General features: G+C 44.1%; 1 pseudogene; it reads left to right on the forward strand.

Annotated features, from left to right (window-relative positions):
* Positions 1 to 3,518: 3,518 nt before the first annotated feature.
* On the forward strand, positions 3,519 to 12,641 carry LOC106571528 (mitochondrial uncoupling protein 4-like; annotated as a pseudogene).
* Positions 12,642 to 13,199: the final 558 nt, after the last annotated feature.

Below are 13,199 nucleotides of genomic sequence, written 5' to 3' on the forward strand. Positions count from 1 at the left end.
ACGATAACCAGAGACAGAATTAAAGTAATGACGTCCATCTCACCTGTCTTGACAGCCCCTAGGGCTCACTCAAGCTCATTAATCTCGAATGAGAGTTTGAAGTGGAAGGAGTAGCTTAGCATGTCTCTTGAGGAGGCAAAAAAATAGCTTGGAAAAGTGAAATATTTTCAGGAGTCAGGTAATTTGTTAAGGGAGGAGGATTGGAGGGAAGGAGAGTAAAGGTTGAAAAGACTGAGGGAGACAGAGGATAGCTTTGAATCTGTTGAAGCTAGCAATAACAAGGGAGAGGGTATGTCGAGGAAGAGTTATGCCGACGCCAGTTCAAATTCTGGAGGTGAAATGGAAGGGGTAGAAGGTGTTGTGAGGAGCTTGGAGCCTGAGCCTTGCATTGATGGACATGGTTATGATGAAAATACTTTTGGTCCAGTGGGAGTGACATTTTTGACAAGGGTGGAAACAGGCCTTTTGGCTGATCCATGGGTGATTTCAGGTTGGTGGAAAAGATGGTGGGTGCTGTTGAGTCGGTGAATGTAACCCGAAGTGATGTTTGTTTGTGTCTCTTCAGATCAGAGGGAGAAGGCTTTCTGTGTGACGCAACTTGGGGAAAGACTTGTAGCTTGCTTTGCGCTTAGGTACAGGGCACCATTGAAGGGAGTGATTTCAGGGGTAGCGGTGGAGCAATTGAAGATTCCTGGTGTTTGAAGATTCCTGATGTTTGTGACGCAGACCTGGCGGAGAGTGTGGTGAAACAGGTGACACAGTCTGTTCTTTTGAGCTTTGATTTAGAGTCTTCACCTGGCAAAGTAATGATAGGATTTTTGAGTTATGCTGTTAACGCTTTTGTGCCGAATACACTGCTGTGTTGTACGTGTCATGTTTATGGGCATGCCGCAGCAGTGTGTAGGAGGGAAATTCCAAGATGTGGGACATGTCACCACGTGGAAAAGTGTGACTACATGAACGGTGAGCTAACTTTAACTAGCTGTCTAGCTAGCTCACAAAGGACTTTTGGGCTCAATGTTTTCCCATAGAAAAAACAAATGGTTTTGTTCCATGAGTGCATCTGTTATACATGACTAATCAAATGACCTGTGAAATCAGTTCTACATGTCAGCAGGGATGGAAATTAAGCTTGCCCGAGGCTAGTACTTTTCAGACTGGGCTAGTAGACAATGGGCCAAACTAGCCTGACACAGCAGTGAAATGGCAAGTAGAAAATATGCCAAACTAGCCTGACACAGCCGTGAAATGGCTAGTAGAATACGTGACAAACTAGCCTGACACAGCAGTGAAATTTTGCCTTTACAAACATTGCATGCCACAGATTTAGGAACTGAAGGTTACCTGGCTAGTAGAAGTCGTGGTCTGCTGGCCAGTGCGCAAAATCCTTATGTTTCATCCCTGCATGCCAGTCCCTTTCAGACGGTCCTCCTCAGTGACCTCATGGCTGAGGGTTTTAACTTTCTTCTTGAGAATTAGAATCAGAAGGCCAGTAGTAGCTCATCGCAATACGTCACCTCTTCGGACAAATAGTACCCTAGACTGTCCTGATCATCTAGTTGAACATTCCAGATAATTCCTCCATCTCAACAGAAATGTTCATTCACATAGTAGGGATATTAGATGTGCAAAGCCCAGTCTATTTACTGTTACTATAGTAAAAATCTGTGGGTTATGGAATTGTAATATAGTTGTTACCATTTTAGTAATATAGATGTTACCATTTTTTTTTTTAAATGTGTCTTTCAGATGGGCGGACCGGAAACCCAGTGACTCAGGTCTGCAGCTGCCATCTTCCAGTGGGAAAGAGAAATGGCCCTGTATTTCCAGAAAAGGTAGCTCATCCACCATAGCAAAAGAGGAAGATCCAGAACTGTTGGTTAGGAAACAAGAACGAACAATGAGGATTGGGTGTTGAGGAACCACTTGCAACATTGTCCAAGCTGGGTTTGTGTTATGATAAACAATGGGTTTTCTGTCCAGATAAAGATGGTGATACAGCATTGAAAAAGACCTACTGTACCAGTGACCAAATGTCTTTGTTTTCCAGTCCAACAGGAGTGCATCCCTCAAACCACACGGTGCATGGACATCCTGTGCCAGTGGGATCCGAGCGAGAGCGTCCAGTTGTGGAGACTACAGCACATCGAGCCTGTGGATGGACAGGTCAGTAACTCATCAACTATGTAAAACATTGAATGTGTAGATGCATCGAAATGTTGACTTTATGTCCCCTTTTCCCCATGTTTTAGGCATGACATGCGGAACATCAGGCTCAACCCATAAATATGGGGGCCAACTCGTTTTATTTTTAATCCCAGACCCCATCCCCGCAGGAGGCCTTTTGGTAGGCCGTCATTGTAAATAAGAATTTGTTCGTAACTGACTTGCCTGGTTAAATAAATACAAATAATACAAATAAATGACATACAAAATCTGATATGGACATTGTTCTTGTCTAAATGTGGCTTATAGGAAGGAGGTGAAATCAAATGTTTTATTTAAACCATGTTGAGATACAGAATGTAATTTATATGTCCACATGGCTTCTCTTTGGAGTAATTTGTTGTCCACATATCAGATTTTGCATATTGTTTATGAGTTGGCCCCACATATTTATGAACGGCAATGCATGATGTCCTTTGTGGTGGGCTATCTCATGAATTGATATGATGTATTTAGGTGAGCAGACACCTGGGGCGATTGATTTGTGAGTTGCCCTTCGTGCCCGCTTCCGTACCCTATAACTCTGTATTTTTTTGTGACTATACAGGTAGACCGTGTAGCTGATTGGCAGATGAGTGGCAACCCTGATTAGAAGTACCTGTTGCTCATCTGTTCTTTACAAATGCTGTTTTGAATTAAAGAAAATTGTACCTACACACTGAAGAACGCTGTAAAGCCGAAACGTCTGTGTACGCTATCCCTGGTGCAGTAAAAAATATAAAACATTGAATAATGAAGTAAGCTTTATGCGACATATTTTTGCGAACCCATTACACCTCTTTGTTTGTATAAGACATAATTTTAACATCACAGATAATTCCCACTGTGCCCATGATAAAATGCAATGTGAATTGTGTTGTACTACTGAATGTGTGGAGATGAACTCAGACCAGCCTTTGTGATTGAGCTTACGTTAGTTAACTAATTACATTAGTTGGCTGCTTTGAGAAGAACTTGAATTAAATGTAACCTATTCTAGGAGCCTATTGTTTGTGTATAATCTTTATTCATTGTTCATGTATTTTTCAACAATGTCAGGTACAGGCAGGGATGACTGGGGCCTTCAGCAAGTAAGACACAGGAAGTAAGAAATAATTTGAACGTCATAGATATAAATTCCCACTGTGCCCATGATAAAGTTAAGTACATTACTTTAGTTGGCTGCTTTGAGCAAAACTTGTATGTAATATAACCTATTCTGGGAGCCTAGTGTGTGTGTGTGTGTATGAACTATGTGGAATATATTTGGAACATTGGCTTCCCTGAAAACAGGCACTGACAGGAGGAACAATATGAGTCTGTCAGAGGTTGTCACGCTGGATGGGGACGGTGATGGAGGCTTTGGTGGTCTACACAACGAAGAAGCAGGTGTCCCTTCCAGTGATGTGGAGCTGACCTTGGACCTGGTTCCAGTGAGGATGGTCTTCAACCTCCCTCTCCTAAATTGTGTGCCAGTTGGGGTTGGTGCGCTGTCCAACTGTTGCCTGCCGTATAGCCTGCTGCTGCTCCACCGACAGCGCCATGCCAGCCAGGATGCCTGCAAACCCCAGGTGCCCTTGTTTTTCAACAATGTCCGATATAGACAGGGATAACAGCGAGGGTAGCGGTTGTTCTGGTTCAGGTTCAAGGAGACATGCCATTCCACTGAACCTGGCCCGGAGATGGCTTCTTAGCCACTGAAGATCCTCATCAGTAGGCTCTCGGGACAGAGGGTTGTAGTCTTCAGCCGGGTACAGGTCCTTCACTAACTGACTGCACCTGGCTGGGCACAGCTGCCTTCCTCCACTCGCATTCCACATCTGTATGGCCAATGTTGTGAACTGCCAAAATAGGCTGCATGGCTACACTTATGATCTACACAGAGGCATTTGCATGTGGTAGAGAGAATCCCCTGGTTACCTATAGAGACCTGCCAAGAGGAAGGATGTTAAGTGAAACATGCCTTTCAATGTATGACTGTGAACACCTTGAAATGCATTTGTTGTAAGAAATGTGCTATATAAATAACATTTGATTGATGACATTACAGCTGTAGAATATTTTATGAACTAATCTTCACAAGTGACATTTTTATTTTACTTGGTAACTTGGGATTTTATCACTTGGCATATTGTATCAATTATATATCCCTCATGCTGGCCCTGACCAAACCAGTAAATTGCCCCTCACTATAGCTGCACGTCTCTACATAGCCAGGCTCATAGTGGTCTTCTCCCCTTTTAATGCGCTTATGCTCATCCTTAAATGTCATACGGTCTGAAATAGACACTAAAGTTGACATACTGTACAAACAATTATCTAGGCTAAGTAATACAAAATCATGTTTTGATATACTGCTCTGCTAACTAGCTAGCTAAAGTGTAGCGAGTGGCTAGCTAAGCCAGAGAAAGGGGATGGAAGAAGGTTTCAAATCAAATTGTATTTGTCACATACGCCGAATACAACAGGTGTAGACCTTATCGTGAAATGCTTACTTACAAGCCCTTAACCAACAGTGCAGTTCAAGAAATAGAGTTAATAAAATATTTACTAAATAAACCAAAGTAAAAAAAATCTAATCAGTCAAAAAGTAACACAAATTGTGGCAGATGGCAAGGAGAGGTGAGGGGAGTGGTGATTGAAGGGAGATACCTTACAGCCTGCTGGCTCCACCCCCGATCCTTATATGGATTTCCCGCCCCAATGAGGCGAGCCTGTGGACCATTAAGCCAGGGAGTGCTTGGGGATGAAAGAGGAAGCAGCCTGCACAAAGGGGCAGAGAATGAAGAGGGAAGTGTGTGGTATGAAGAGCGTGAGAAGAGAAACAAATAGCTGTGTGATTACCCGTTGTGACCTGGATTGTCTTATTACGCCCACTGTGAACCAAACCAGTTTGGCTGAGGACCAAAGTTTTAGGATTACCCCTGGAGAACGGAACGAACAATGAGAACTGATTGTGGACTGTGAAATGGTTGGTGAATTCCCCCCTTTTCCCCAGTGTGTAAAACTCCCTAATAAACTCTCCATTTGCATTCTAGTTGTGTTCCTTGTGCGTGTTTGGTTATTGAACTTTGTGACTTGGAAACCCCATACCCTTGAACCTACTACAGTATATAACAAGGCAATATACAGGGGGTACCGGTACCGAGTCAATGTGCGGGGGTACAGGTTAGTTGAGGTAAGTTGTAAAGTGACTACGCATAGATAATTAACAGTGAGTATGCTCAAACGCATTAAGGAAAGAAATTCCACTTTTAAGAAAGCACACCTATAATTGAAATGCATTCCAGGTGACTACCTCATCCAAATCAAATAAAATGTTATTGGTCACATACACATGGTTAGCAGATGTTAGTGCGAGTGTAGGGAAATACTTGTTCTTCTAGTTCCGACAGTGCAGTAATATATCAATTCCACAACAACTACCAAATACACACAAACCTAAAGGATGGAATAAGAATATGTACATATAAATATATGGATGTGCGATGACCGAGCGGCATAGGCAAGATGCAATAGATTGTATTTTATACCGTATATACATATGAGATTAGTATGTAAACATTATTAAAGTGACTAGTGATCCATTTATTTAAGTGGCCAATTATTTTGAGTCTGTATGTTGGCAGCAGCAACTCTGTGTTAGTGATGGCTGTTTAACAGTCTGATGGCCTGTTTTTAAGTTTCTCGGCCCCAGCTTTGATGCACCTGTACTGAACTCACCTTCTGGATGGTAGCGGGGTGAACAGGCAGTGGCTCGGGTGGTTGTTGACCTTGATCTTTTTGGCCTTCCTGTGACATCGGGTGCTGTAGGTGTCATGGAGGGCAGGTAGTTTGCCCCCGGTGATGCGTTGTGCAGACCGCACCACCCTCTGGAGAGCCTTGCGGTTGTGTGCGGTGCAGTTGCCGTACCAGGCGGTGGTGATACAGCCCGACAGGATGCTCTCAATTGTGCATCTGTAAAGGTTTGTGAGGGTTTTAGGTGACAAGCTAAATTTATTCAGCCTCCTGAGGTTGAAGAGGCACTGTTGCGCCTTCTTCACTATACTGTCTGTGTGGGTGGACCATTTCAATTTGTCCGCGATGTGTATACCGAGGAACTTAACTTTCCACCTTCTCCACTGCTGTCCCGTCTATGTGGATGGGGAATGCTCCCGCTGATGTTTCCTGAAGTCCACGATCATCTCCTTTGTTTTCCTGACACCACACTCCGAGTGCGCTCACCTCTTCCCTGTAGGCTGTCTCGTCATTGTTGGTAATCAAGCCCACTACTGTTGTGTCGTCTGCAATCTTGATGATAGAGTTGGAGGCGTGCATGGCCACTCAGTCATGGGTGAACAGGGAGTACAGGAGGGGGCTGAGCACGCACACTTGTGGGAACCCAGTGTTGAGGATCAGCGAAGTGGAGATGTTGTTTTCTACCTTCACCACCTGGGGGCGGCCCGTCAGAATATCCAGGATCCAATTGCAAAAGGCGTGGTTGAGACCCAGGGCATCAAGCATAATGATGAGCTTGGAGGGTACTATGGTGTTCAATGCTGAGCTGTAGTCAATGAACAGCATTCTTACGTAGATATTCCTCTTGTCCAGATGGGATAGGGCAGTGTGCAGTGTGATGGCGATTGCATTGTCTCTAGACCTATTGGGCGGTATGCAAATTGAACTGGGTCTAGGGTGTCAGGTAAGGTGAAGGTGATATGATCCTTGACTAGTCTCTCAAAGCACTTTGTGATGACAGAAGTGAGTGCTACGGGGCGATAGTCATCTTTTCCTTCTTGGGTACAGGGACAATTGTGGCCATCTTGAAGCATGTGGGGACAGTGATAGGGAGAGATTGAATATGTCCGTAAACACACCAGCCAGCTGGTCTGCGTATGCTCTGAGGACGCGGCTAGGGATGCCTTCTGGGCAGGCAGCCTTGCGAGAGTTAACACGATTAAATGTCTTACTCATGTCGGCCACAGAGAAGGAGAGGGGGGGTCCACAGTCCTTGGTAGCGGGCCGCGTTGGTGGCACTGTATTATCCTCAAAGCGGGCAAAGAAGGTGTTTAGTTTGTCTGGAAGCAAGACGCGATGTTCGTGACGTGGCTGGTTTTCTTTTTGTAGTTCGTGATTGCCTGTAGACACTGCCACATACATCTTGTCTCTGAGCCGTTGAATTGTGACTCCACTATACCAACATTTCGCTTGTTTGATTGCCTGGTGGAGGGAATAACTACACTGTTTATATTCGGCCATATTCCAAGTCATCTTTCCATGGTTAAATGCGGTGGTTCATGTTTTCAGGTTTGCGCGAATGCAGCTATCTATCCACGGTTTCTGTTTAGGGTAGATTTTAATGGTCACCGTTGGTACAACATCTCCAATGCACTTCCTTATAAACTCACTCACCGAATCATCGTATAAATCGATGTTATTCTCTTAGGCTGACCGGAACATTTCCCAGTCCGCGTGATCAAAACAATCTTGAAGCGTGGATTCTGATTGGTCAGACCAGTGTTGAAAGGTTCTTGTCACGGGCACATCCTGTTTGAGTTTCTGCCTATAGGATGGTAGTAGCAAAATGGAGTCGTGGTCGGATTTGCCAAAGGGAGGGTGGGGGAGGGCCTTGTATGCATTGCGGAAGTTAGAGTAGCAGTGATCCAGTGTATTGCCCCCACGAGTGCTACGGACAATATGCTGATAGAATTTAGGTAGCCTTGTTCTCAAAATTTTCTTTGTTAAAAATGAGGCTGATGTAAGTACTGTAAGACCTTTAAACAAGTTAACAATCACAAGGCCGCAGGGCCAGACGGATTCCCAGGACACGTACTGAGAGCATGCGCTGACCAGCTTGCAAGTGTTTTCACTGACATTTTCCACCTCTCCCTGACCAAGTCTGTAGTACCGACATGTTTCAAGCAGACCACCATAGTCCCTGTGCCCGCCCACATCTGTAGCCATGGAATGCTTTGAAGATGAGTCATTGCTCACATCACCATAATCCCAGACACCCTAGACCCACTCGAATTCGCATACCACCCCAACAGATCCACAGATAACGCAATCTCTATTGCACTCCACAATCCACCTGGACAAAAGGAACACCTACGTGACTACAGCTTAGCATTCAACCCAGTAGTGCTCTCTGTGCTCATCACTAAGCTAAGGACCCTAGGACTGAACACCTCCCTCTGCAACTGGTTCCTGGAATTACTGACGGGCAACTACACATTTGCCACGCTAAACCTCAACACGGGGGCCCCTCAAGGGTGCATGTTCAGTCTCTTCCTGTACACTCCGTTCACCCACAACTGCGTGGCCGCGCATGACTCCAATACCATCATTAAGTTTGCCGATGACACGACGGTGGTAGACCTGATCACCGACAACATTGAGACAGCCTATAGGGAGGAGGTCAGAGATCTGGCAGTGTGGTGCCAGGACAACTACCTGTCCCTCAACATCAGCAAGACAAAGGAGCTGATTGGGGACTACAGGAATCGGGGCCGGGCATGCCCCCATTCACATCGACGAGACTGTAGTGGAGCAGGTTGAGAGCTTCAAGTTCCTTGGTGTTCACATTACTAAGGACCTGTCATGGTTCAAACATACCAACACAGTTGTGAAGTAGGCCCTCAGATCCTCAAAAAGTTATATAGATGCACCATTGAGAGAATCTTGACTGGTTTAATCACCACAGAGTCTGGTGCAGACCGCCCAGTACATCACTGTGGCCGAGCTCCCTGCCATCCAGGACCTCTGTATCAGGCCGTGTGAAAGGAAGGCCCGGAAAATTGTTAAAAACTCCAGCCACCCAAACCATAGACTGTTCTGTCTGCTTCCGCATGGCATGTGGTACCGGTACATTAAGACTGACACCAACACTCTCCTGAACACCTTCTATTAACAAGCCGTAAGCCTGCTAAATAGCTAACTAAATACTGTAATTTCCGGACTATTGAGCGCACCTGAATATAAGCCGCACCCACTGAATTTCAATTTATTTTTTTTTTTACATAAATAAGCCGCACATGTCTATAAGCCGCAGGTGCCTACCGGTACATTGAAACAAATGAACTTTACACAGGCTTTAACAAAACACGGCTTGTAACAAAAATAAATAGGCTTTAACGAAACACGGCTTGTAACAAAAATAAATAGGCTTTAACGAAACACGGCTTGTAATAAAAATAAATAGGCTTTAACGAAACACGGCTTGTAACAAAAATAAATAGGCTTTAACGAAACACGGCTTGTAACAAAAATAAATAGGCTTTAACGAAACACGGCTTGTAACAAAAATAAATAGGCTTTAACGAAACACGGCTTGTAACCAAAAAATTTAAATTAGCAGTAAGCTTTAGTTGTCTTTTTGCACTGAGTCAATTCCTCACTCTGCTGTTTCCAACGTCTTATCATCGACTCATTAAGACCAAGCTCCCGTGCAGCAGCTCTATTTCCTTTTCCAACAGCCAGATCAATCGCCTTCAACTTGAAAGCTGCATCATATGCATTTCTCCGTGTCTTTGCCATGATGAGGGTGACAAAATGACTACCGTAATCAGAATGATGGGAAGTTTGAGAGCGCTCGATTTAATCTAAGCAGTAAACAAAAAAGTTGTTTGACCTTAACCCGTTCGGCAATTTCATTGGTCTAATGAAAGCTTCATGCCGGAAAAAAACTGAGCACGTCACAGAATGTGTTTTTTTGGAAAAAAAATAAATGAAAGTGGGAAATATCCATATATTAGCCGCGTCATTGTTTAAGCCGCGAGGTTCAAAGCGTGGGAAAAAAGTTGCTGCTTATAGTCCGGAAATTACGGTAGGTAACAAAATGGCTATACAGACTGAGTTGACTCTTGTATTTTATTTTTGCACTCTCTCTATACACACTCATGCCGACTGACACTCCAACACACACACACACTGAATTTGGTCACACATAACATGCATAGACATGTATACTGACTCTACACACACAAACATACACTCACATACAACCATCATATATATGATGCTGCTACTCTGTTATCTCCCATGCCTAGTCACCTTACCCCTATACATATAGTATATACACCTCAATCAAGTATCACTGCCCATTGTAAAAATGGAATTGAAACTGATCCTGTGTGTAGCTTACTTACTTCTTGTGTTTTTCTTATTTTGTTATTATTTTATTTTTAGTACTACTGTACATTGATATTGATTACGGCATTGCTGGGTTTAGCGCTTGCAAGAAAGACATTTCACTGTACTTTCACATTAAAACGTGAAACTTGAAATGATTAGCACACAATTTGGACGTAAATAATTATCATTCACAATTGCAGTGATGATAGCCTATTTTTAAATGACATATGCCTAACTTGGTGTTTGAGGGTATTAAAAATAGATCATGTACTTGAGACAATATGTGGGCATAGGCAGATGTTGCAATTGGAGGATGCATTTTATGGATAGGCCTATTCTACAATGATATTCAATAGGCTACATGTGTCGGTACAAACTTTGATTGAGAAAATATTTCATTTAAAATGTTAATTTTGCACTCCCTCACTTAAACAAAAACAGCACTCCTACACCCTTGGAATTTAAGGAATGTTGGTGTGTGCAAAGTGCACTGCTCGGATGCTGGGATTATTTGGGACGAATTTGGAAAGGTAACCTACTTTTTGAAGCGATTTGTTTGACAATCAGATGAAAACATCATGACTGGTTGTGTTCATGCAACATTAAAAGGTAATAAATTTTTACAGTTAAATGACGTCTTGGAGGTTCTATGGACCAACTGATTTGTTCTGGCACTGGCCCTGAGTCAGGGGTCCCTCAGTGGCCTCGGACTTCAAAGTTCATCTTGTCAGCATGTGCAGCGACTTGCAGAAATGGGTAGGCCTATATGTGCTCTCCAAAATTTTCCAGCTTCTTTTAAAAGTTACTTGCAATGTCGATTCAATTTGATGTCAATTTAATTACCTTATACTTTGCTATACTGTATGCTTTACATTGTCACTGTGATCAACTCGAAGTTGTCTCAAGCTTGGTTCCAGTAACATTTCCTCTGGACCTGACCAAGACCAGGTTCCAGTAACATTTCCTCTGGACCTTACCAAGACCAGGTTCCATTAACATTTCCTCTGGACCTGACCAAGACCAGGTTCCATTAACATTTCCTCTGGACCTTACCAAGACCAGGTTCCATTAACATTTCCTCTGGACCTTACCAAGACCAGGTTCCAGTAACATTTCCTCTGGACCTTACCAAGACCAGGTTCCATTAACATTTCCTCTGGACCTGACCAAGACCAGGTTCCATTAACATTTCCTCTGGACCTGACCAAGACCAGGTTCCATTAACATTTCCTCTGGACCTTACCAAGACCAGGTTCCATTAACATTTCCTCTGGACCTTACCAAGACCAGGTTCCAGTAACATTTCCTCTGGACCTGACCAAGACCAGGTTCCATTAACATTTCCTCTGGACCTTACCAAGACCAGGTTCCATTAACATTTCCTCTGGACCTTACCAAGACCAGGTTCCAGTAACATTTCCTCTGGACCTGACCAAGACCAGGTTCCATTAACATTTCCTCTGGACCTGACCAAGACCAGGTTCCAGTAACATTTCCTCTGGACCTGACCAAGACCAGGTTCCAGTAACATTTCCTCTGGACCTGACCAAGACCAGGTTCCAGAACCAGGGTGAGGCGGCCCTCAGACAGCATGGCCCCGGCAGTGTCCTCAGACGGACTACAGGGGGATGCTGGGCACTGCTCTGGAAGAGGGGCCCAGCAAACTGTGGCAGGGGGACACACCAGCTGTGTACAGACATATATGTAGCTAGCCACTGTACCAGCCTCACTACTTTAGGAGATGTAGTATGTGTCACAACACCCACATCACCTTCCCTGCATTAACCCCCTCTGCATGTATGGCTACGGCTAGTGTATGTTCTTCCACTAGTGTACTCAGGAGTGCAGATTGTGGCCTATGAGCAGCTCTGCGATGTTCTTGGCAGGTCTGAAGATGATAGCTTTCCCTTCTGGTAGTAGAACAGCACAATGGTGGAGCTGATCCCTACTCCTCTTACCATAACTATGACCACATCCAATTGCAAGTCACATAAGACAAGTGCAAACTCTGTTGAATCTCACCAGTACAAAGACTGGATGTCTATTGCTCTAGATATCTCCGTGTTCAGCTTACTGCATGCATTCATGACAGTCCTAAGTCATTGCATTTATCAGACAAGAGCAGACTGAACTAGGCTCAGGCGTGTGCCTCTCTGTCAGTGTCATCCCAGTTAGGTCACTGTGTCCTCTCCCCCACAGGAAAGCAGCGATGGGGAGCATTCTGGCTGGGACTGTGGTTCAGTTCCTGACCAGCCCCACTGACCTGGTCAAAGTGCAGAGGCAGATGGGGGAGACGCAGGCTGGAGGGCATGCCACCTCCGTAAGAGAGGGAGAGATGGTGTGTGTAACTAGTCTTTACCCATCCCTCCACCCCAAACTGTACGTATTTTTGTACTTCCTCTTTTACCTCAGCTCAATTATAATTTAGTCAAATCAAATTGTATTTGTCACATACACAGTTTACAGCAGGTATAAACGGTGCAGTACAATATCAATCATATCAAAAGTAAAAAAAATAACAAGTAAAACTGATATGTACACAATATGATATACAGTATAAATTCTGAATGTGCTATGTTGAGTATGTCTGTATTTACAAATATAAAGTGACTTGGTCGTGCAGTTGAATAAATAGTATAAATAGAACAGCAGCGTTGACTGTGTGTGTGTGAGTTTTTGTGTAAGGGTTGGATGTGTGGATAGTCAATGAAAATAGTCTCCAAGCTGCAGGTCTGAGCAGGTAGACAGCTAAGGTTAGTTGTTCAACAGTCTGGTGCTAGAAGCTGTCTCGGAGCCTGTTGGTCTGAGACCCGATGTTTCGATACAGTTTGCCAGATAGTAAAGGAGTGAACAGGCCGTTGCTAGGGTGACTGGAGTGTCCG

The sequence above is a fragment of the Salmo salar genome, chromosome ssa15 (genome assembly GCF_905237065.1).
Source record: "Salmo salar chromosome ssa15, Ssal_v3.1, whole genome shotgun sequence".
Lineage (NCBI taxonomy): Eukaryota > Metazoa > Chordata > Actinopteri > Salmoniformes > Salmonidae > Salmo > Salmo salar.